Source organism: Pseudophryne corroboree, chromosome 3 (assembly GCF_028390025.1).
Source record: "Pseudophryne corroboree isolate aPseCor3 chromosome 3, aPseCor3.hap2, whole genome shotgun sequence".
Lineage (NCBI taxonomy): Eukaryota > Metazoa > Chordata > Amphibia > Anura > Myobatrachidae > Pseudophryne > Pseudophryne corroboree.
The window spans coordinates 428,285,517-428,309,196 of record NC_086446.1 but is presented as its reverse complement, the minus strand read 5'-3'; the positions used below and the strand labels follow the sequence as shown (position 1 = coordinate 428,309,196).

Here is a 23,680-nt window from a genome sequence, read left to right as displayed (position 1 = left end):
TATGGGCAAAGATGGGAGGACTCCATGAAATAGAGAGGATAAGTTATACCGGCTAAAGGCATTCTCTTAAATGTACCAAAATACGGGGTGTATCGGTTACTCACGGCTGAATAATGCTGTCATCCACCCGGCCTCAATCTGGCACACTTCGGCGGTCACTGAGCAGTTGCCTGGACCTCTGCTGCACTGCGGTCCACAGGGCTACTCTCTTTGAACACCTGAGCAGTTGCCTGGGCCTCCGCTATGCTGTGAGTCACGGGGCTTCTTCTTCTTGATGAGGCTGTGACTTTAACTGCAACTGTGTGTTTAAGCCTAGCTGTGTCTTTAAGTGCAATAATGGCCCTCATTCCGAGTTGATCGGTCGCAAGGCGATTTTAGCAGAGTTACACACGCTAAGCCGCCGCCTACTGGGAGTGAATCTTAGCTTCTTAAAATTGCGACCGATGTATTCGCAATATTGCGATTACTAACTACTTAGCAGTTTCAGAGTAGCTCCAGACTTACTCTGCCTGTGCGATCAGTTCAGTGCTTGTCGTTCCTGGTTGACGTCACAAACACACCCAGCGTTCGCCCAGGCACTCCCACCGTTTCCCCGGCCACTCCTGCGTTTTTTCCGGAAACGGTAGCGTTTTCAGCCACACGCCCCTGAAACGCCGTGTTTCCGCCCAGTAACACCCATTTCCTGTCAATCACATTACGATCGCCGGAGCGAAGAAAAAGCCGTGAGTAAAAATACTTTCTTCATAGTAAAGTTACTTGGCGCAGTCGCAGTGCGAACATTGCGCATGCGTACTAAGCGGATTTTCACTGCGATGCGATGAAAAATACCGAGCGAACAACTCGGAATGAGGGCCCATGTCTTTAAGGCAGACTGCGTTCTTAATACAGGGCTGGTTTCTTATGCAGGCTTACTTCTCTACTTGCATACAGACTGGCTCTTGCAAAACTGTGTTATAACTGCAGGCTTTGGCCCTCATTCCGAGTTGTTCGCTCGCTAGCTGCTTTTAGCAGCCGTGTAAACGCTAAGCCGCCGCCCTCTGGGAGTGTATTTTAGCTTAACAGAAGTGCGACCGAAAGGATCGCAGCACTGCTACAAAAAAAAGATTGTGCAGTTTTTGTATCTGACACGCCTCCGTTTTTCCACACACTCCCAGAAAGCGGTCAGTTACCACCCAGAAACACCCACTTCATGTCAATCACTCTGCGGCCAGCAGTGCGACTGAAAAGCTTTGCTAGACCTTGTGTGAAACTACTTCGGTTCTTGTGAAAGTACGTTGCGCATGCGCATTGCGCCGCATACGCATGTGCAGAAGTACCGCTTTTTTGCCTAAACGCTGCGCTGCAAACGAAAACAGCGAACAACTCGGAATGACCACCTATGTGTGCTACGTTGCTGCTGTTTCACTGTGAGGTTTTCTCATTGCTGCTGCTGCAGTCTCACTCTTAAATGCAGGGCTGCACTTTCCCTTGGGATTCCTCTCTGGTGGCTGTGGGGGCTATTCATATGGCAGCTCACCTCTTAGTCCCAGTTACGAGCCACGTGTAACACCATCTCAGACCTGCCACTGTAAGTCTCTGTGCATCTCTACTGGGGCTGCAGTCTCCCCACTGCTGTCATTTTCCCCTGGGACTTCCGCGGAGCTCAGCCGCCGCTGTTCTTGCTGCCCCACGCCGGGTGCTCTTGTATACACACACCACCGGCTGGGCACGCTGCTCTCATCTGGGTCAGTTGCACTCTTTACATGTCAGTCCTACTGCACCACACTTCAGCACACTTTTTCTACAAAAGCAGGAGCTTCTCTCTTTCCTTCTGTCCTGTCTAGAGGTGGGTACACATTGGTAGATATATCTGCCGATCAATTGATCGGCAGATATATTTATATACAGATCGGGCTGTGTGTTGAGCATACACACTGCCCAATCCGTCGGGGACTGACGTCATGAACTGGGCGGGCGTGTATGACTCTGTGAGCGACGTTGTCTAATGTTTCCCCCTCCCGGGCCGGCCGGTCGGCAGCCGACTGTACACACTGAGCGATATGACCGCTCATATCGCTCAGTGACGTCACGCCTCCGCCAGCCCTGCATGCAGGTCGTGGATGACAGTCCAGATCCTGCATGCATGCCCTACCGACAGCGACGATCATTGCCGACCCGCGGGGCCGCGCATCGGTAGTCACTGGCGGCATACACACTTGCCGATAAAATGAGCGACGTCGCTCAGGGAGGGGGAAAATGAGCGATGTCGTTCATTTTATCGGCACGTGTGTATGGGCCTTGAGGTTTTAAAACATGTAGGTTAGAATCCTGGGACAAATATATAAGCTCTCAAACACTATTCCAGTGTTTAACTTGATCTTGATCCCTGGTTCTGTGACAATGTCATGCTTTGTTATGAATGTTCATCTGGGTAGCTCTGAAAACATATCCCTATTCCTTATGAGGAACTCTTTAGTTTCATTCTTTTGAGCAGCTGGCAGTGTCTCTGGCACCTTTACTTCCGAAACTGTTACTGGTGGGAAAGTTTCAGCTGACAGGTCTAACCTATCTTTCCAGGGTTGTTCAGACTTTCTTTTTCCTGGTTGGTCTACTTTATAGTTAACCTCATTCACTTTCTCCCTGATCTCAAATGGACCCTTCTATTTAGCTAAATACTTGATTTCCATCATGGTTACAAAATGAAGAGAGTTGTGGGCTGCCCTTCCCTAGTCCCTTTGGCAATATCTAGCAACCGTTGGAGTGTCTCCTGTAAATAGATTCAATATAGAGAACCCTGTAGAGGACTGAGAAACTTCTCTAATAGCCAACAACAAATACTGTAATACAATTGTTTTCCCACTCTTTATGTACAACTTTTTTTTTTTTTTTTCAGTATGCTTTTTAAGGTTTTGTTAAACTTTTCTACCAACCCATCAGTTTGTGGGATGGTAAACTGAGGTAAGTTACCTTAAATAATTTGCACAATTCCTTTGTGATCCTAAACATAAAGGGGTACAGTACAGTACAGTAAGGGGATCAGTCAGGATTTCTTTAGGTATTCCAACCCTACTAAAGACTTGCACCAGCTCTCTTGCTATCTAAGTTGAGATTGTGTAAGGTATAGTCTTGGGATACTGGGTAGCATAATCTATTTTCACTAATACTGATGGCCCTGAGCACACTTTAATAAGGGCCCAACAAGATCCATGGCTATGCTGTCAAACGACACATCTATAATAGGCTTGGGCACTATGGGGCTCCTGAAATGTGGTCTGGGAGCATGATACTGGCACTCAGGACAGGAAGAACAATATGTTCATACTTCTTTATGTACTTCTGGCCAAAAGAACAGCTGTAAAGTCCTCACTGTGGCCCTCATTCCGAGTTGTTCGCTCGATAGCCGCTTTTCGCAGCAGTGCACACGTTAAGCCGCCGCCCTCTGGGAGTGAATCTTAGCTTAGCAGAATTGCGAACGAAAGATTCGCAAAATTGCGAATAGAAATTTCTTAGCAGTTTCTGAGTAGCTCGAGACTTACTCTGCCACTGCGATCAGTTCAGTCAGTTTCGTTCCTGGTTTGACGTCACAAACACACCCATCGTTCGCCCAGGCACTCCCCCGTTTCTCCAGCCACTCCCGCGTTTTTCCCAGAAATGGCAGTGTTTTTTCACACACACCCATAAAATGGCCAGTTTCCGCCCAGAAACACCCACTTCCTGTCAATCACACTCCGATCACCAGAACAAAGAAAAAACCTTGTAATGCCGTGAGTAAAATACCAAACTTCTTAGCAAATTTACTTGGCGCAGCCGCAGTGCGAACATTGCGCATGCGCAGTTAGCGGAAAATCGCACCGATGCGAAGGAAAATAACAAGCGAACAACTCGGAATGAGGGCCTGTGTCTTTTCTGCCCTAAGTGTCCTGCTGCAATGTGACCATGAACTAGGTGGTTTAACATAGTTCTCATATATGCCTGGGGAACTACCAGCTGTTCTACCACATCCTCACTCCTTTTTGTCATTTCGTACAACAACTCATTACGGATAGCCATGTGTGAGTATGAAAGTCTGTCACCAGTTACTACTGGCTCCTCATTAATAACATTCACAATAGCTGAACCACAAAGGATCTCAATATTCACATTTGCAGTGACATAATGTGGCGTGTCACCATGTATGCAAATTACACCAAATGTTGTTTGCTGAAACTTCGAGGAGTTTACTAAAAAGGGTAAACTTCTGTATAAGCCAGACGTAAAACAGTACAGGTTAACCTGGCAAAGAAAGATGTTCTGCGACATTCAAAGACAGCATCACATCATACTTACCTACTTTTGAAAAAGCATTTCAGGGAGATTGTGAAAGTAACACCTATCAGCGCGGGCGTGTACTGCTACATCTGAGAGGCGTGTCATGAAAATAACTTACATCCACATGTAAATGATCCCCAAAGTTAGTAAAATCTACTTGTTGAAGAAAAGACTGATATTTTGCAGGATTTTTTTTAGTGGATTGTGTTTTACAAGAGCTTCCATATACTGTAAGTGACCACAAGGAACCTTTACAATGCATGTAGCCATAGGGATCATTGTGCCATATAACCAATACAGGGAAATGGCACTGATGATCCCATTTGAATTAATGTATCTCTGATTTCTCTTTTTTCAGGGAGATTGAGGGACTTTTTAGGGAGTGAGGGAGATTGCTACTATTTCAGGGAGTCTCCTGCAGAATGAGGGAGGGTAGGCAACTATGCATCACATAGCATGGGTTCATGAACACCTGGACAGTTAGCAATAACATGTACTGGCATACCAAACCTAAAACATTTAAGCACATGATTGTCAATTCTTTTTTGTGGCTTTGACATTCCTGGCCACACCAGCCAGTCTCCAGGCCCAGTGCCTTTCAGTCTGCATTTTTATGTCCTCTTAACCGCCCAGCACTCTTTTCCCACAGAACAGTATCAGAACAGTCAGAGATGTTACTGAAGTGCACTGTCACAAAAACTTAGAGGGTGCTGCAGTGTAGTCAGTAGTTCCTCTGCCACCAGATATCTCTCCACCATCTCAACCTATGTGTCAGCTGTGTTAGGGTTCCCATGGCTCACTCACTTGCGCAGAACCATGCACAAAGACCTCACATAACGGTCCAAGACAACTCTTTCAATTATCTTAGGACTGGTTATTATTTCTGGCTGTAACTATTTTTAAGATGTCTGAGTGTGCGGCTTATCTATGAAGTTTACCCAGCCTTGCACTCATTGCGCTCGAACCTAAAACCTAACACCCAGGCGAGTCAAGATTTCAGTTTTTAGCTTTTCATAGTTCTGAGCATCTGCAGGGCTTAAATTGAAATTAGCTCTTTGAGGCTCTCCTGCAAGAAAAGGTGCCAATAGGTTGGCTCAAACTCTCATGCTCTGCGGTTCTTTCAAACGTGGTCAGATACACCTCCACATCATCAGTTATGGCTATTTCTTGAAGAAAGTGACTAGCTTGTATGGAGCTGGAACCGGTTGGGAAATCCGAGGCCGTGTTGCGAGATGCTGCATCACCTCTTTTACACCCTTGTGGCCTTTGTGTTGTTGTCGCCTTATCTCCTCAACATCCACCTGCTGTTGTCTTCAGACCTCCTCAATGGTCAATTGCTGCATACAGGGAGGCTTGCTGGGACTTTTAGTTCCACAGTTTATGACCCAGAGTCCTATCTGCGCATGTGTTAAGTGACACACACGCTACAGGGGAGTGCTGGGAAGGATCCAGTTGGATCCCACTCAGAAGGGGTAATGCCGTAGAAACCCGTAAGCTTTTATTGGACAACACCATCTGAAGATGGTGGCCCAATGTTATATCAAGCTATGGGACTGATTCAGAGATGTACACCTTAGCTATAGCCGCTGCGTCTTTGTACGGGAAATTCAAGCTGCTGAAGCCAGTGGCTACTCAGATGACTGATGTTCATCCTAGTTTTCTGCAATGCTGCCTGTCACCGCCCCCAAATGCCAGCAGCATGTTTAATCATGCTGCGGCTTTTGTGTCACTGCAAGCGATATTGCAGTTCCAAATCTGCACATGCCAGATTAAAAAACATTGGAGATGTACGTAAACATCGGTTTACGTACATCTCTGAATTAGACCCAATGTTACATCACAATGTTTGTTTATGATATTATAAGCCTACTGACGTTAGAGATCACAACCTGACGCCCCCCCCCCCCTCTCTTTCTCTCTCTCTTCTTATGTTATGTCATTCTACCTATTTAATGTCATTATATCTTTATCTCTGTTCATCTGTTTTTATTATCATTATATTTAGGTCAAATGAACATGTCTTCATGTCAGAGTCTGGGGCCTTACCTCCGGTGTCAGGGTCCAGGGCTTGTCCGTTCGGTGGCTGGTGGTGCTACAGGGGCAGGGAGCTGGTCGCGGCCGAGGTGAGGTGCGGCGGGTCTGGCGGTAGTGACTGGTGCGGGCTCTGAAGTACCGGAGACGGGTGACTGGGCAGGTGAGGGAGCGCGCCCTTGTGTGTCTGCTGTACTGGGGGCCGCCATGTTGGAGACCAAGCTTATCTGTAGCAAATGGTTGGGCACTGTGGATTCATTCAGCCAATCCCAGGCAGCTTCTTCCTTTAATAGGGGTCAGCCCAGATTCTAACAATGCCAGTGCTTCAAGTTACTGCCAAGAGCAGAAACTCCAGACCCCCCCCCCCCCCCCCCCTCCCCGGCATTGATTCTCTGTGACCGTAGAGGGGTTCCCGGGTCTGCAGCAGTGCTCTCCAGCCATGTCAGCCAAGTATTCATTCTTCAGTCTTCATTCTTCAGTGTTCTTCGGCCACATCTGCCAAGCATTCATTCTTCAGTGTTCTTCAGCCACATCTGCTAAGCATTCATTCTTCAGTCTTCATTCTTCAGTGTTCTTCAGCCACGTTTGCCTAGCATTCAGTCTTCATTGTTCAGTGTTCTTTAATCACGTTTGCCCAGCATTCATTCTTCAATCTTCATTGTTTAGTGTTCTTCAGCCATGTTTGCCAAACATTAATTCTTCAGTCTTTAAGTCTTAATTCTTCAGTGGTCTTCAGCCACATTTGCCAAACAAACACTCTTCAATCTTCAGGTCTACATTTGTCACTGATCTGCAGCCTTGCCCGCCAGGCATATCTCCTCAGCCTCCCTAGGCTTCATTTGCCTCCTCTAGTGCTCCAGTTTTCATGAGAAAGAATGACATCCAACCACCTCAATTCCTTCCTCTGTGGCATCCACCTCTCCAAAAAACGCCCATGGGTCAGATCTTCATCTTCAGCCCGTTGTGACTCTTCAGGCTAGGTACAAATATGACAAGAGGGCTGATGGCACAGTATATTGCGCGACTGTACACACTGCAGGATCCGGTGTATACCCGTGTGATATGCCACTACACACTGCATTCACCTGCATACCATTGTCTGCAGGGTCGGCTCATCTGACGTGCATCAGATGAAACAATGCCTCTATAGACAGGAGCATGCAATCACGGGTACACACTGAGTTATAGGAATGATATATTGTTCTGATCCACGCCAGAATGTTATATTGTCCAATATATCGCCTGAGACTTTATATTAGAATATACAGCTGTTAACTGACTGTTCTATACTAAATCATGATGTTTATACTAAAGCTGAGTGACATCACAAAGGCTGTTTATGATGAAAGACATTCACATGATCAGCCCACTGTGGTGACATGGGCCTTAGAAATCCCTCACTGGGCTGATAGAAGTGCAGGAATTTTTTTTAACTATGTCATCCCCCTGCCACTTTTTACTGACCAAGTTGATGATTGTGACAATTGGTGATGTGTCCTGACATTGTTTTGGATGGGTGACAGTGGGCATTGTAACATGGTTATTGGTCACCGTAGGCATTATTTCCTGGCTGGTGATGGATGGGAGTTTGTACCATTTGCTGGGTGCTATGTCCTGCCTGTTGATTGGTGATAGTGGGTGCTGTATATTTGGTGCTGGAAGTGTCCTTGGCGTTTATAGCACTTATTGTCTTGCAGAGTAGGCTGACATATAGTATAGTGTAACTAACCATCACTGTGCTATAAGGGAGACTAACTGCCATTATAATGTCCTGAATAGTCAGGTTAAAAAAGGGTGTCACATTTCTGTTGATGCTGTGTCCATTGCGCTGATTAGCTTATGGCCAGAAAGTGCAGCGTAAGTGCTGTTGGGTGGCTCTTCTTGGATGCTACACTTCAAAGCGACACCAGATGCTACTTAACAGATAAAGGCAGGAATATGTGGCAGTGCAGGGCTGCTGGTGGTATATAATATTACTGCCCAGAGCACAGGTCACTGACAGTGCAAGTCTCATATGTGCAAGAACAGCGCTCTGAATGGTATATAATGTTACTGTCTAGCTAGAGCCCATAGGTCTCTTATAGTTCAGAACTCCAGCTAATAGAGTATGCCCAGGCTCATTTAGCCATTGGTCTATACCGGGTAACGAGTGGACTCCCCAGGCTGAGCTGTTTAGCCTCCATATTACCCAATCCGGCTGACAGATGCTTTCTCTCCCCGCAGGGCATGGGGGGTAATTCAGACCTGATCGTAGAAGCAAATTTGTTAGCAGTTGGGCAAAACCTAGGGGGTCATTCCGAGTTGTTCGCTCGTTGCCGATTTTCGCTATACTGCGATTAGTCGCTTACTGCGCATGCGCAAGGTTCGCAGAGCGCATGCGCTTAGTTATTTTACACAAAAGTTAGGTATTTTACTCACGGCATAACGAGGATTTTTCATCGTTCTGGTGATCGTACTGTGATTGACAGGAAGTGGGTGTTTCTGGGCAGAAACTTGCCGTTTTCTGGGAGTGTGCGAAAAAACGCTGGTGTTTCTGAGAAAAACGCGGGAGTGTCTGAAGAAACGGGGGAGTGTCTGGGCGAACGCTGGGTGTGTTTGTGACGTCAAACCAGGAACGAAACTGACTGAACTGATCGCAATGTAGGAGTAAGTCTGGAGCTACTCAGAAACTGCTAAGAAATTTCTATTCGCAATTCTGCTAAGCTAAGATACACTCCCAGAGGGCGGCGGCTTAGCGTGTGCAATGCTGCTAAAAGCAGCTAGCGAGCGAACAACTCGGAATGAGGGCCCATGTGCACTGCACGGGGAGCAGATATAACGTGTGCAGAGAGAGTTAGTTTTGGGTGGGGTGTGTTCAACCAGAAATCTAAATTGCAGTGTAGAAATAAAGCAGACAGTATTTACTCTGCACAGAAACAAAATAACCCACCCAAATCTAACTCTCTCTGCACATGTTATATCTGCCACACCTGCAGTGCACGTGGTTTTGCCCAACTACTAACAAATTTGCTGCTACGATCAGGTCTGAATTACCCCCATGGTTAGAGTAGTATGCAGTGCAGCTTAGTTTTGCAGCTCTTGTCACTTAGTTTGACTCACTGATCACTCACTGACCTTCTCCAGCTAAAGTGCATCGGATCATGGTGCTGGCGCCTGTGTAGACTTTAATAATTTCCCCCTGACCCCTAGAATAGGGATTTACACTTAAAAAAAAAGTAGATGAGTGAGTTGGCAGAGATAAGAGAGTGTCTCTGAAGCACGGCACCTGCTGCTGTGCTTATTATGTTCTGAAGGCCCAGAAACTCTATTTGCAGACTTGGGACTATAGTCCCATCAACCCCATTATTAATACAACCCTGTATAGCCACTGGAGGCTTTACATGCCTTTTACTAGTATTTTTAAAATTTGTAGATTGCAAGCAAACAAATCCGACCTTAGAAACTATTGTTTCTCATGTTACTGTGCCCACTGGCAGTTTACTAGCGAAGCATTGCATTCTGTTTTTTTGAAAGCATTGTGTTCTGCTGTGTGCTTTTATCAATGGAAAAATGTATTGGGAATGGCTACATTCACCTTTTAACTCAGAAGTGCATGTCAAGCACAAACACCTATGGCATGTCTATTTACTAGCTTAGGCTAGTAAATCAACAGCAGTGGTACAGTATGTGGCCTTAGTGTTCCTCTTTGTATACTTTTTGTATATGTAAGTGTTGTAGATCTGTTTTATGTATATAAGTGAGATGTTTTCTTGTCTTTTTGCGTTTACTTAATAGGGGCCCTCTTTTTTTTTTGTTCATTGTCACAGTGTCATCGATCTCCCCCTGCCACTGTATTGTAACCATTACTTATCATTCCTCTTCTCTACAATATCTTTCATTTTTCATGCCTTTCTGACTCCACATAATTTTCCTCTCTTTCACCAACTATCATTTTCTCTCCCCCTTTCTCCTGTCTCTCTCCCCCCTCTTTCAGTCTTCAAGAACACACACAGGAATTTATTCTCCCCCTGCTAGATGCGATTTCTTGATAGCTTCACATTTTCATTCCCCAGACTCCCAGAGCCTCAAATTAACCAAAGAAAAAAAATAAAATAAAATAAACCAGAGCCCCTCAACCTCCCCCTCTTTGCTCCCCATATCTCTACCCCTACAAACAGTGCATCTCTCTCTAATCCCGCACCGCCTTTTCTCCACTACCAGTGCATTCTTGTAACTGACTGTCACAGACAGCTGAAAAATGTTAAAATATAAAATGCAGAGCGGGAATATGAGACCCCCACCCTCCACTAAGCCGCATATTCCTCCCTTTAGCAACCCCCCTTCCTTCCCTTCATAGCTAAACTTTCAGACTATAGAGACGTACAGAAAGTATGTGCATGCATACACACGTATGTAAATGAATTCATTCATACAGATTTATAGTCAGGATGTGTAGAGCTGACCACTTTCCGACTCATTACATACATCTCAGAAAGCAGGAGCAGCAGTATAACCTGCTCTTCCATCATACTACTACACAGAGCAGGTACAGCCTCAGTAACACCCTCCTCCAGCACGGACTGTAGGGAGCGCCGCACACCTGCACACATAGAGCAATTCCATGTCCCGTGACACATACTCTGATGTGCAGCCAACATTCTAATGGAAACCAGCGAAGCCAGGAGAAATTTACAGCTCCCAAGGCACAACTCACCTCCATACTCACTCTCACTTCCTATGCTCCAGTCCACAACCCCCTCTGTCCTTCCCTCCCCCAAACCCAGTCCTTTCCACTATAACCTAGCTTTCATTGCCTTCGTTTCCAACATTTATTCTATTTTCATTTCACTATTATGTTCCTTTCTTGCTACTTACATGATTTTTTTTTCTTTCTCAATCTCTGCTTCTCTCCTGTCAAAGCATGCCTGTCTCTTTACTCTAATTATTTCACTATCTAAGACAGGGGTGGGGAACCTTTTTTCTACCAAGGGCCATTTGGATATTTATAAAATCCTTCGGGGGCCATACAAAAATTATCAACTTAAAAATGAGCCTGCCCCCAATCACTTTTTATACCCCATTAGATATGCCCCCAGTCAGTTATGTCCCATTAGATATGCCCCCAGTCAGTTGATATGCCCCATTAGATATGCCCCCAGTTAGTTGTTATGTCCCATTAGATATGCTCCCAGTCAGTTGATATGCCCCATTAGATATGCCCCCAGTCAGTTGTTATGCCCCATTAGATATGCCCCCAGTCAGTTGTTATGCCCCATTAGATATGCCCCCAGTCAGTTGTTATGCCCCCTAGTAGCGCCGAATTCACACACAATTAAAAGAAAAAACCCCCACAATACTCACTAGCCCCGGTCCTGTTTCCAGACTACTGGCCGCCCACTCCTCGGAACTATAGGAGCGCCGCACATGTACACTGCCTGAGCTGGAAGCTGGAGTTCAGGAATGAGTTCCTGCCTCCGGCTGCTGCTGAGGAGAAGGAGCCAGGCGCCCGCTGGTAACAAAATCTCAGCAGGCGCCCAGCATCTCCCTCGGTTAGGTGAGCCTGGCCGGGCCTGATCAAGTGGCTTTGCGGGCCTTATACGGGCCGCGGGCCTGATGTTCCCCACCCCTGATCTAAGACACAGAAGCACACTCAGACAACAGGGCACTAACATGTACACAAGACAAAGGGTAAAGTGATGGTCAAGTGATGGCCACTTTAGCCTTTGTCTTATGTACATGTGAGTGCCCTGCTGTCTTATTGTTCTTCCGTTCTTGTATCTTGGATTGTGTATAATACAGGCACACACTAAGGTATTTTCCAAATCAGAAAAGATTCAAGATACAGGCCCTTAGAGTAAATACCAGCTAGTGATATTATGAGCCATTTATATGGAGAAATACATGGGTGTGCAGGCTAGGGTGACAGCTTTTCCAGTGGGTAACTTTTTTCTTACAGGTTTTGGACATTTATTGCTAAGATGATGTCTGAGACAATGTTAAAATTAGATGGAAGGGGAGAAGAGACGAGAGTGCATTTACATGGTCTATGTGCTACACATTGTGTATTTCTAGCAGTGTAAAAAGCATTAGGGCAGTACGGATAGTGTAATGGTTAGCATTACTGCCTCACAGCACTGAGGTCAGGGGTTTGATTCCCACCATGGCCCTAACTGTGTGGAGTTTGTATATTCTCCCCGTACTTGCGTGGGTTTCCTCCTGGTTCTCCAGTTTTCTCCCACAATCCAAAAATGTACTGGTAGGTTAATTGGCTTGCAACTAAAAAATAATCCTAGTGTGTAAGCGTGTGCATATGGTAGGGACAATAGACTGTAAGCTCCACTGGGGCAGGAACTAATGTAAATGGCCAAATATTCTCTGTAAAGTGCTGTGGAATATGTGTGCGCTATATAAACTGTTAATAAATAAATAATAATTAACACATACTGGGGTCTATTTACTAAGCCTTGGACGGAGGTACTTTATCTCCATCCAAGGCTTAGTAAATAGGCCCCTAAGATAAATAAGAGTGACATAAAATAAACACCAGTCATGATCACATTCTCACAAACATCCTGACTTAATTTTAGGATCAATACCTTCATTAGTTTCAACATTTAAGAGACTGCTGCCAAGTCTTTTGTATGTCTTTAATTGTTAGAGAATGTAATCAGGTTTCTCTAACGTCCTAGTGGATGCTGGGGACTCCGAAAGGACCATGGGGAATAGCGGCTCCGCAGGAGACTGGGCACAAAGTAAAAGCTTTAGGACTAGCTGGTGTGCACTGGCTCCTCCCCCTATGACCCTCCTCCAAGCCTCAGTTAGATTTTGTGCCCGAACGAGAAGGGTGCAATCTAGGTGGCTCTCCTGAGCTGCTTAGAGTAAAAGTTTAAATAGGTTTTTTATTTTCAGTGAGACCTGCTGGCAACAGGCTCACTGCATCGAGGGACTTAGGGGAGAGAAACGAACTCACCTGCGTGCAGAGTGGATTGGGTTTCTTAGGCTACTGGACATTAGCTCCAGAGGGACGATCACAGGCCCAGCCATGGATGGGTCCCGGAGCCGCGCCGCCGGCCCTCTTACAGATGCTGAAGCAAGAAGAGGTCCATAAATCGGCGGCAGAAGACTTTCCTGTCTTCATAAGGTAGCGCACAGCACTGCAACTGTGCGCCATTGCTCTCAGCACACTTCACACTCCGGTCACTGAGGGTGCAGGACGCTGGGGGGGGGCGTCCTGGGAAGCAATGAATTTACCTTAGTTGGCGAAAAATACATCACATATAGCTCCTGGGCTATATGGATGTATTTAACCCCTGCCAGTTTTCCAGTAAAAAGCGGGAGAAGAGCCCGCCGTGAAGGGGGCGGGGCCTATCTCCTCAGCACACAGCGCCATTTTTCCCACACAGCTCCGCTGGTAGGAAGGCTCCCAGAATCTCCCCTGCATCCTGCAACTACAGAAACAGGGTAAAAAAGAGAGGGGGGCACTTATTTGGCAAAATAACAGATATAAGCAGCTATAAGGGATAGACACTTATTGTAAGGTTGTCCCTATACATATATAGCGCTCTGGTGTGTGCTGGCAAACTCTCCCTCTGTCTCCCCAAAGGGCTAAGTGGGTCCTGTCCTCTATCAGAGCATTCCCTGTGTGTGTGCTGGGTGTCGGTACGTGTGTGTCGACATGTATGAGGAGGAAAATGATGTGGAGGCAGAGCAGAGTGTCTGTAACAGTGATGTCACCCCCTAGGGGGTCGACACCTGAGTGGATGTACTGTTGAAAATTACGTGACAGTGTCAGCTCTATATAAAAAAACAGTGGTTGACATGAGACAGCCGGCTACTCAGCTTGTGCCTGTCCAGACGTCTCATAGGCCGTCAGGCAGATGGCAGATACAGACGCCGACACGGATACTGACTCCTGTGTCGACGGTGAAGAGACAACCGTGATTTCCAGTAGGGCCACACGTTACATGATTGAGACAATGGAAAATGTTTTATACATTTCTGATAATACGAGTACCACCAAAAAAGGGGTATTATGTTCGGTGAGGGAAAAACTACCTGTAGTTTTCCTGAATCTGAGAAATAAAATGTGTGCTGATGCGTGGGTTTCCCCCCGATAACAATTAATAATTTCTTAAAAAGTATTGGCTGCATACCCTTTCCCGCCAGAGGTTAGGATGCATTGGGAAACACCCCCTAGGGGGGATAAGGGGCTCACACGCTTGTAAGAACAAGGGCTCTACCCTCTCATGAGATGGCCGCCCTTAAGGATCCTGCTGATAGAAAGCAGGAGGGTATCCAAAAAAAGGTATTTACACACATACTGGTGTTATACTGCGACCAGCTATCGCCTCAGCCTGGAGGTGCAGTGCTGGGTTGGCATGGTCGGATTCCCTGACTGGAAATATTGATATCCTAGATAAGGATAGTATATTATTGCCTATAGAGCATTTAAAAGATGCATTTCTATATATGCATGATGCACAGCGGAATAATTGCCGACTGGCATCAAGTATAAGTGCGTTGTCCAATTCTACCAGTAAAATGGTCAGGTGATGCGGATTCCAAACGTCATTTGGAAGTATTGCCTTTGAAAGGGGACATTTGGGGTCGGTCTTTTAGACCTGGTGGCCACGGCAACAGCTGGGAAATCCACGTTTGTACCCCAGGTCGCCTCTCAAAATAAGACGCCGTATTATCAGGCGCAGTCCTTTGTTGGCAAGCGGACAAAAGGTTCCTCTTTTCTGCTCGTGACAGAGGGAGAGGAAAAAGGCTGCAGAGATCAGCCAGTTCCCAGGAACAGAAACCCTTTCCAGCCTCTGCCAAGCCCTCAGTATGACGCTAGGGCTTTACAAGCTCAGGCACGGTGGGGGCCCGTTCTCAATGAATTTCAGTGCGCAGTGGGCTCACTCGCAAGTAGACCCCTGGATCCTTCAGGTAATATCTCAGGGGTACATATTGGAATTCGAGACGTCTCCCCCTCGCCGTTTCCAAAAGTCGACTTTACCGACGTCTCCCTCTGACAGGGAGGCAGTTTTGGAAGCCATTCACAAGCTGTATTCCCAGCAGGTGATAATCAAGGTACCCCTCCTGCAACAGGGAACGGGGTATTATTCCACACTATTGTGGTACCGAAGCCAGACGGCTCGGTGAGACCGATTCTAAAATCTAAAATCTTTGAACACTTACATACAGAGGTTCAAATTCAAGATTGAGTCACTCAGAGCAGTGATTGCGAACCTGGAAGAAGGGGACTACATGATGTCTCGGGACATCAAGGATGCTTACCTTCATGTCAAAATTTACCCTTCTCACCAAGGGTACCTCAGGTTTATGGTACAGAACTGTCACTATCAGTTCAGACGCTGCCGTAGGGATGGTCCACGGCACCCCGGGTCTTTACCAAGGTAATGGCCGAAATGATGATGTTCCTTCGAAGGAAGGGAATTTTAGTTATCCCTTACTTGGACGATTCCCTGATAAGGGTAAGATCCAGGGAACAGTTGGAGGTCGGTGTAGCACTATCTCAGATAGTGTTGCGGCAGCACGATTGGATTCTCAATATTCCAAAATCGCAGCTGGTTCCGTCGACGTGTCTTCTGTTCCTAGGGATGATCCTGGACACAGTCCAGAAAAAGGTGTTTCTCCCGGAGGAGAAAGCCAGGGAGTTATCCGAGCTAGTCAGGAACCTCCTCAAACCGAGCCAAGTCTCAGTGCATCAATGCACAAGGGTTCTGGGTAAAATGGGGGCTTCCTACGAAGCAATCCCATTTGGCAGATTCCACGCAAGAACTTTCCAGTGGGACCTGCTGGACAAATGGTCCGGGTCGCATCTTCAGATGCATCAGCGGATAACCCTGTCACCAAGGACAAGGGTGTCCCTCCTGTGGTGGTTGCAGAGTGCTCATCTTCTAGAGGGCCGCAGATTCGGCATTCAGGACTGGGTCCTGGTAACCACGGATGCCAGCCTGCGAGGCTGGGGAGCAGTCACACAGGGAAGGAATATCCAGGACTTATGGTCAAGCCTGGAGACATCACTTCACATAAATATCCTGAAGCTAAGGGACATTTACAATGCTCTAAGCTTAGCAAGACCTTTGCTTCAAGGACAGCCGGTGTTGATCCAGTCGGACAACATCACGGCAGTCACCCACGTAAACAGACAGGGTGGCACAAGAAGCAGAAGGGCAATGACAGAAGCTGCAAGGATTCTTCGCTGGGCGGAAAATCATGGGATAGCACTGTCAGCAGTATTCATTCCGGGAGTGGACAACTGGGAAGCAGACTTCCTCAGCACGACCTCCACCCGGGGAGAGTGGGGACTTCACCCAGAAGTCTTCCACAGGATTATAAACCGTTGGGAAAAACTCGACAGGTATTGCGCCAGGTCCAGGGACCCTCAGGCAATAGCTGCAGACGCTCTGGTAACACCGTGGGTGTACCAGTCAGGGTATGTGTTTCCTCCTCTGCCTCTCATACCCAAGGTACTGAGATTGATAAGATGGTGAGGAGTAAGCACTATATTCGTGGCTCCGGATTGGCCAAGAAGGACTTGGTAACCGGAACTTCAAGAGATGCTCACGGAGGATCCGTGGCCTCTACCTCTAAGAAGGGACCTGCTCCAGCAAGGACCCTGTCTGTTCCAAGACTTACCGCGGCTGCGTTTGACGGCATGGCGGTTGAACGCCGGATCCTGAAGGAAAAAGGGCATTCCGGATGAAGTCATCCCTATCCTGATCAAAGCCAGGAAGGATGTAACCGCAAAAACATTATCACCAAAATTGGCGAAAATATGTTGCGTGGTGCGAGGCCAGTAAGGCCCGACGGTGGAAATTCGACTGGGTCGATTCCTACATTTCCTGCAAACAGGAGTGTCTATGGGCCTGAAATTGGGGTCCATTAAGGTTCAAATTTCGGCCCTGTCAATTTTCTTCCAAAAAGAACTAGCTTCAGTCCCTGAAGTTCAGACGTTTGTAAAAGGGGTACTGCATATACAGCCTCCTTTTGTGCCTCCAGTGGCACTTGGGATCTCAATGTAGTTTTTTTTTGGATTCCAAAAGTCACATTGGTTTGAACCACTTAAATCTGTGGAGTTAAAATATCTCACATGGAAAGTGGTCATGCTGTTGGCCCTGGCCTGGGCCAGGCGCGTGTCAGAATTGGCGGCTTTATCCTGTAAAAGCCCTTATCTGATTTTCCATTCGGACAGGGCGGAATTGAGGACTCGTCCTCAATTTCTCCCTAAGGTGTTTTCAGCATTTCACTTAAACCAACCTATTGTGGTGCCTGCGGCTACTAGGGACTTGGAGGATTCCAAGTTGCTGGACGTAGTCAGGGCCCTGAAAATATATGTTTCCAGGACGGCTGGAGTCAGAAAATCTGACTCGCTGTTTATCCTGTATGCACCCAACAAGCTGGGTGCTCCTGCTTCTAAGCAGACGATTGCTCGTTGGATTTGCAGTACAATTCAGCTTGCACATTCTGTGGCAGGCCTGCCACAGCCAAAATCTGTAAAAGCCCATTCCACACGGAAAGTGGGCTCATCTTGGGCGGCTGCCCGAGGGGTCTCGGCTTTACAACTTTGCCGAGCAGCTACTTGGTCAGGGGCAAACACGTTTGCTAAATTCTACAAATTTGATACCCTGGCTGAGGAGGACCTGGAGTTCTCTCATTCGGTGCTGCAGAGTCATCCGCACTCTCCCGCCCGTTTGGGAGCTTTGGTATAATCCCCATGGTCCTTTCGGAGTCCCCAGCATCCACTAGGACGTTAGAGAAAATAAGAATTTACTTACCGATAATTCTATTTCTCATAGTCCGTAGTGGATGCTGGGCGCCCATCCCAAGTGCGGATTGTCTGCATTACTTGTACATAGTTATTGTTACAAAAATCGAGTTATTGTTGTTGTGAGCCATCTTTTCAGAGGCTCCTTCTGTTATCATGCTGTTAACTGGGTTCAGATCACAAGTTGTACGGTGTGATTGGTGTGGCTGGTAATGAGTCTTACCCGGGATTCAAAATCCTTCCTTATTGTGTACGCTCGTCCGGGCACAGTATCCTAACTGAGGCTTGGAGGAGGGTCATAGGGGGAGGAGCCAGTGCACACCAGCTAGTCCTAAAGCTTTTACTTTGTGCCCAGTCTCCTGCGGAGCCGCTATTCCCCATGGTCCTTTCGGAGTCCCCAGCATCCACTACGGACTATGAGAAATAGAATTATCGGTAAGTAAATTCTTATTTTTTATATTATGTTTTAACTTTCCCTAGGGCAGTTCTCAAATTGCAAAGTGGGTCTTTTTATGTAAGCACGGGGGGGAACGTGTTGCCACATTTATATAATTAATGAAAAGATCTGCATGGCCACATCTTTTCCCTATGTCTGTACCTGTCCACATGTAAGTCCTGTCCCAACGTTATTATAACCAGACTAATATTGCCTGTCATTATCCATTCAGCAATTTCTTTCTGACTATTCTGTCTCCCGATTTTCCTTTTTCACTTGTCTTTGCCCCATCAATCCCCTTCCTCTGCCTCACAGTCACCACTCTCTGCCTCTCTTCCCATGATGCCAGCTAATCTTGCACTATACCAGTAAACCTCTCAGAGTGTAAAACTTTGACCTCTACCATTTAGGTCAAGCATGAACACAGTGGAGGTAATGCTTACGAGACATGGCCGCTCAAGTGACACACAAGTGACCCTGTTAAAAGCCAGTTCTTTGTTTGCTAAATGTTTATATACTAAGTTTATAATAACTACCAGGAGAACAACAAATCTCATAGTAAAGGCAACTGGACATACAACAGGAAATTCCGTTGTCTCGGGAGGATGGCTCCATTTCATTAGCTTGCCCAGTTGTCATCACTTGAACTTACGGCTTCCTAAATCCTAGCCTTAGGAGATCTTCCATAAGCACATAGCTATGTACAATCTACTTGCATGATAGATGTGTACACCAGACGGACTCATAAATCTGTGTATAATGCAGATACTTACACTGCTCTGTGTGTGTAATATAGATACACATGCTGCTGTGTATATAATAGCTACAGACACTGCTCTGCGTATAACAGGGCTGTATGACATGTCGACATTTATAATGTCATTATAAGAATGTAGATATGGTTATAACGTCAACATGCAGCATGTTGACACTGATGAAATGTCGATATTATAAAATTTCAACATATAGTCCCTGTGGCCGAGTGGTCACTTACATGGTCCCAACGGCTTCAGCGGTGTCTTCCGGGTCCTGGCAGTCATGTGGCTTTCAGTTCCGGTGTAGACATCTGACAGAGCGGAGTTCTGATGAATATTCTTCTCCTATCCCTATTCCCTAATACCTCCCCCTCAGTGGTGCAAGTAGAAAAAATGTCTTACAGGTACTGTGTCGGCCATATGACTGCATCCCTTATAACAGGTATGTATACTACTCTATATATAATATTGCTAAACACTCTGCTCAATGTGTTATTTTACACTTTTATATACATAGTAGGTTCACATATACTGGTGACCGCTGTTAACCTAAACATATCAGTAGAGAAGCCATAAGGGTATCAGTGGTGGCACCATGACAAGACCAGGGGAACTTTCGCTATAATACATGTAATTGATTCTGGTGGTCCTCCTGCAAAGACCATCTTGGGGCTGCTGAATCTGGATATGATCTGCAAGAGGTGTAACTGTTGGTATGCATTGTCCTACAAGGAACTGCAAAACTCATTACTGACACATTATTAGCATTTTTAGAAACTTTTATAAGATATGATAGTACCTCTATTAGGGATTAAAGTGGTAACAGATAAGTGACATTTATATGCTGTAATGGAATCATACTGTTTGCTACAATAATATTATAATCTGTGTTTCGTTTTTTTTACTTTATAGGACTGATTTGTCAAGTAATGTGCCTCTGTGTCCTGCTCTGTGATGTACAGTATACATGAAACCATGGGCCTTGATGAGCCTCCAGCCGAGAGCTTTCCCCAGCTATAATAACCTATGACTGCAATGCACACACTTCTTACTGTATAATAGTTTGTTCATTCTGCAAACACCTGGGATGTGGGTAGGGGTGCTTTTTATGTTTTTTTATTTGGTGACATAAAACTTTCTGGTTGGACAGGAAATGACTTTCACTTTCTGTTCATTTCTAGAAGCTGAGGAGGGATTTAAAGATCTGAGAGGAATGTATGAAATGATGCAAGAGGGAGAACTGGGGAGCGAGATGAGCAGGTGGGAAGGCTGAAAGGAAAGGGGGAGAGAAAAATAAGGATGAATGGAGAGGAAAGGGAATTCAGAGGGGAATAGAAGAGTGCAAGGAAGAAGGGAAAAAAGGAATGAAGGAATAGAAAGTACACAGGAGAACTGGTGTGTGTGTGTGTGTGTGTGTGTGTGTGTGTGTGTGTGTGTGTGTGTGTACACACACACATGCATACATACACATGTGCACACATAGATGTGTATCACTTTGATACTATTACCACTTTCTGTGACTTGAAATAGGTGATATACGGTATAGGACAAATTGCAGTATTCTATAGCAACCAATCAGGCTTTTGTTTTTTTTTAACTTGAGCTCAATTTAACAGGGCAAATTTATGATTGGTTGTTTGAGTTATTGCCACCTAAAACTTACTTTCACTGGATGGGCAAAATGTGTCTTATTGAAACCATAGAGACAATATCAGTTTTCCAGCACCTTCAACCAGCTGAGGAATGTGAGTACTTTTTCGGGGAGGAAAAAGACAGCTGGAAGCCCCAGCCCCAGAGTACCCACCTATGATATATATTTTTATAGCTATATGAGCATATACTGTATTTCCCAGTGCTTTCCCATCCTGCTGTAAGGAAGTACAGGAAATACCAGTAAAGCAGGACAGATGTTGAAGCATTGTCCATTACAATGGGGTTAATAATATTCTGAGGCAGAGACCTGTGTTCTAGGTGGTATTACCGGCTTCCTGCAGGAGATACAGTATAAAATCCTAAGCATCTGGTCTTTAGATCTTGAACTTTCCGATTCAATCTCTGAGATCTCCGAGTCATATGTAGGATTATTGGTATAGCAGTTCAGAATTTGCATAACTGGCATTGTGGTACAGCTTAGCTATAGGTCCCGAGTGAGTTATTAGTTGTGGGCTTACACTGGGTTTACTGTTAGCGTCTTAAGATAAACACTAGAACAGGATTTAGTGTAAAACTAGTAGCTGATTCTTGGTTCGGTTCTTAGTCTATTATATTGTTAATGTGTGTCTACAAGAATTGGTAAGAGAAGCTTGCATTAATAAATATAAAGTATACTATGCTTGTATTTCTCACTTCCTCAAGATGGGTTACAATATAAGATAAAATGGCCAGCAGAAATCAAAATGTTCTATTCTCAAGTATGTATATTTTATTTTTTACATGTATATTTAAATATTTTGCATTCCCATCAATCTGTGTGTGATCTTAAACTTTGCGTTACTTATTAGGGTTTCTAACTTTTATGGAATAAAATGGTTGCTGCCATAGACTGGGTATTGTCCAGCTCTCGCTGGCTTTCTGGTAAAACCCAGGCAAAGTGGCAGCCTTTGTTCCAGGAGTTTTTCCTTCTACAGTGCCAAGGAAATGATTACGCCACATGGAAACTTTATAATGGATGGTGGGAAAATAGATTGTATATGGCAGGCTAGGTAATTTGACTTAAAAAAACCCAAACTTTATTTAACCTATGTATTGCCCAGAACAAGTAAAATTGTCCTTCTTAAAGTAAAAAAAAGGAGATTTATGGTAAGACTTACCATTATTAAATCTCTTTCTGCGAGGTACACTGGATTCCACAGGGAATAACATCAGGGTGTAAAGTTGGATCTTGATCCGAGGCACCAACAGGTTAAAGCTTTGGTGTTCCCAAGATGCACTGCACCGCCTCCTCTATATCCCCACCTCCAGGCACTGGAGCTCAGTTTTGTTAACCAGTCCAATGCAGCAGCAGGTAAAAGAGACGACAGTAGCTAGTAGCCACATATTACCACATTCTCACGACACGAGAAGGTACCAGCGATGCCATACAAACCCTGTGGAATCCAGTGTACCTCGCAGAAAGATTTAACAACGGTAAGTCTTACCATAAATCTTCTTTTCTGCAGCGGGGTACACTGGTATTCCACAGGGAATAACATCGGGGATGTCCTAAAGCAGTTCCTCATGGGAGGGGACGCACTGTAGTGGACACAAGAACCCGGCGTTCAAATGAAGCATCCTGGGAGGCGTAAGTATCAAAGGCATAGAACCTGATGAACGTGTTCACTGAGGACCACGTAGCCGCCTTGCACAATTGTTCAAGGGACGCGGCACGACGGGCCGCCCAAGAAGGTCCAACAGACCGAGTAAAATGGGCCTTGATAGTAGCAGGAGCTGGAAGTCCAGCCTGTACATAAGCTTGTGCAATCACCATTCTAATCCATCTGGCCAAGGTCTGCTTATTTGCAGGACTGCCACGTTTGTGAAAACCAAAAAGGACAAAAAGAATCAGATCTCCTAAGAGAGGCGGTTCTCTTCACATATATGCAAAGAGCCCGTACCACATCCAAATAACGTTCTTTGGAGGACAAACCAAGAGAGATAAAGGCCGGAAGCACAATCTCTTGGTTAAGGTGGAAAGACGACACCACATTAGGCAGAAAACCAGGGCAAGTTCTAAGAACCGCACGGTCACGGTAAAAAATCAGAAAGGGTGACCGACAGGATAAGGTACCCAAGTCTGAAACCCTTCTAGCAAAGGCAATAGCCAGCAAAAATAAGACCTTTAGTGTAAGCCATTTAAGGTCCACAGACTCAAGCGGTTCAAACTGAGACTCTTGTAGGGCATCCAGAACAACCGACAAATCCCAAGGAGCCACAGGAGGAACATAGGGAGGTTGAATCCGTAAAACACCCTGAGTGAAAGTATGAACGTCAGGCAAAGTCGCAATTTTTCTCTGAAACCACAGCTACATGGCAGATATATGAACCTTGAGGGAGGCCAGACAAAGGCCGAAGTCCAGGCCCTGTTGCAGAAAAGCCAAGAGTTTGGCAGTACTGAACTTGTATGAATCATAATTCTTAGCCGCACACCAGGTGAAGTAAGAATTCCAGACCCTATAATAAATCCGAGCTGAAGCTGGTTTACGGGCTTTCAACATAGTTTGAATGACCACCTCAGAAAATCCTTTGGCCCTTAGAACTGAATCTTCAAGAGCCACGCTGTCAAAGCCAGTCGGACCAGATCCTGGTAGACACAAGGTCCCTGAACGAGGAGGACTGGGCGTTGCGGAAGTAGAAGAGGACGCTCTATCAAGAGATCCTGCAGGTCTGAGAACCAATGCCGTCTGGGCCACGCTGGAGCGATTAGAAGTAGTAATC

At 45.8% G+C, this 23,680-nt stretch overlaps 1 long non-coding RNA gene across 2 annotated transcripts in view; it reads left to right on the top strand.

Moving 5' to 3' along the window:
* LOC135057858 (uncharacterized) overlaps positions 1-21,732 on the top strand; it is a 48,615-nt gene extending 26,883 nt beyond the window's left edge. For both annotated transcript variants that reach the window (XR_010244421.1, XR_010244420.1), the window contains exon 4: positions 20,180-21,732. This is a non-coding gene — a long non-coding RNA (uncharacterized LOC135057858). The remainder of the gene's footprint in view (positions 1-20,179) is intronic.
* Positions 21,733-23,680: the final 1,948 nt, after the last annotated feature.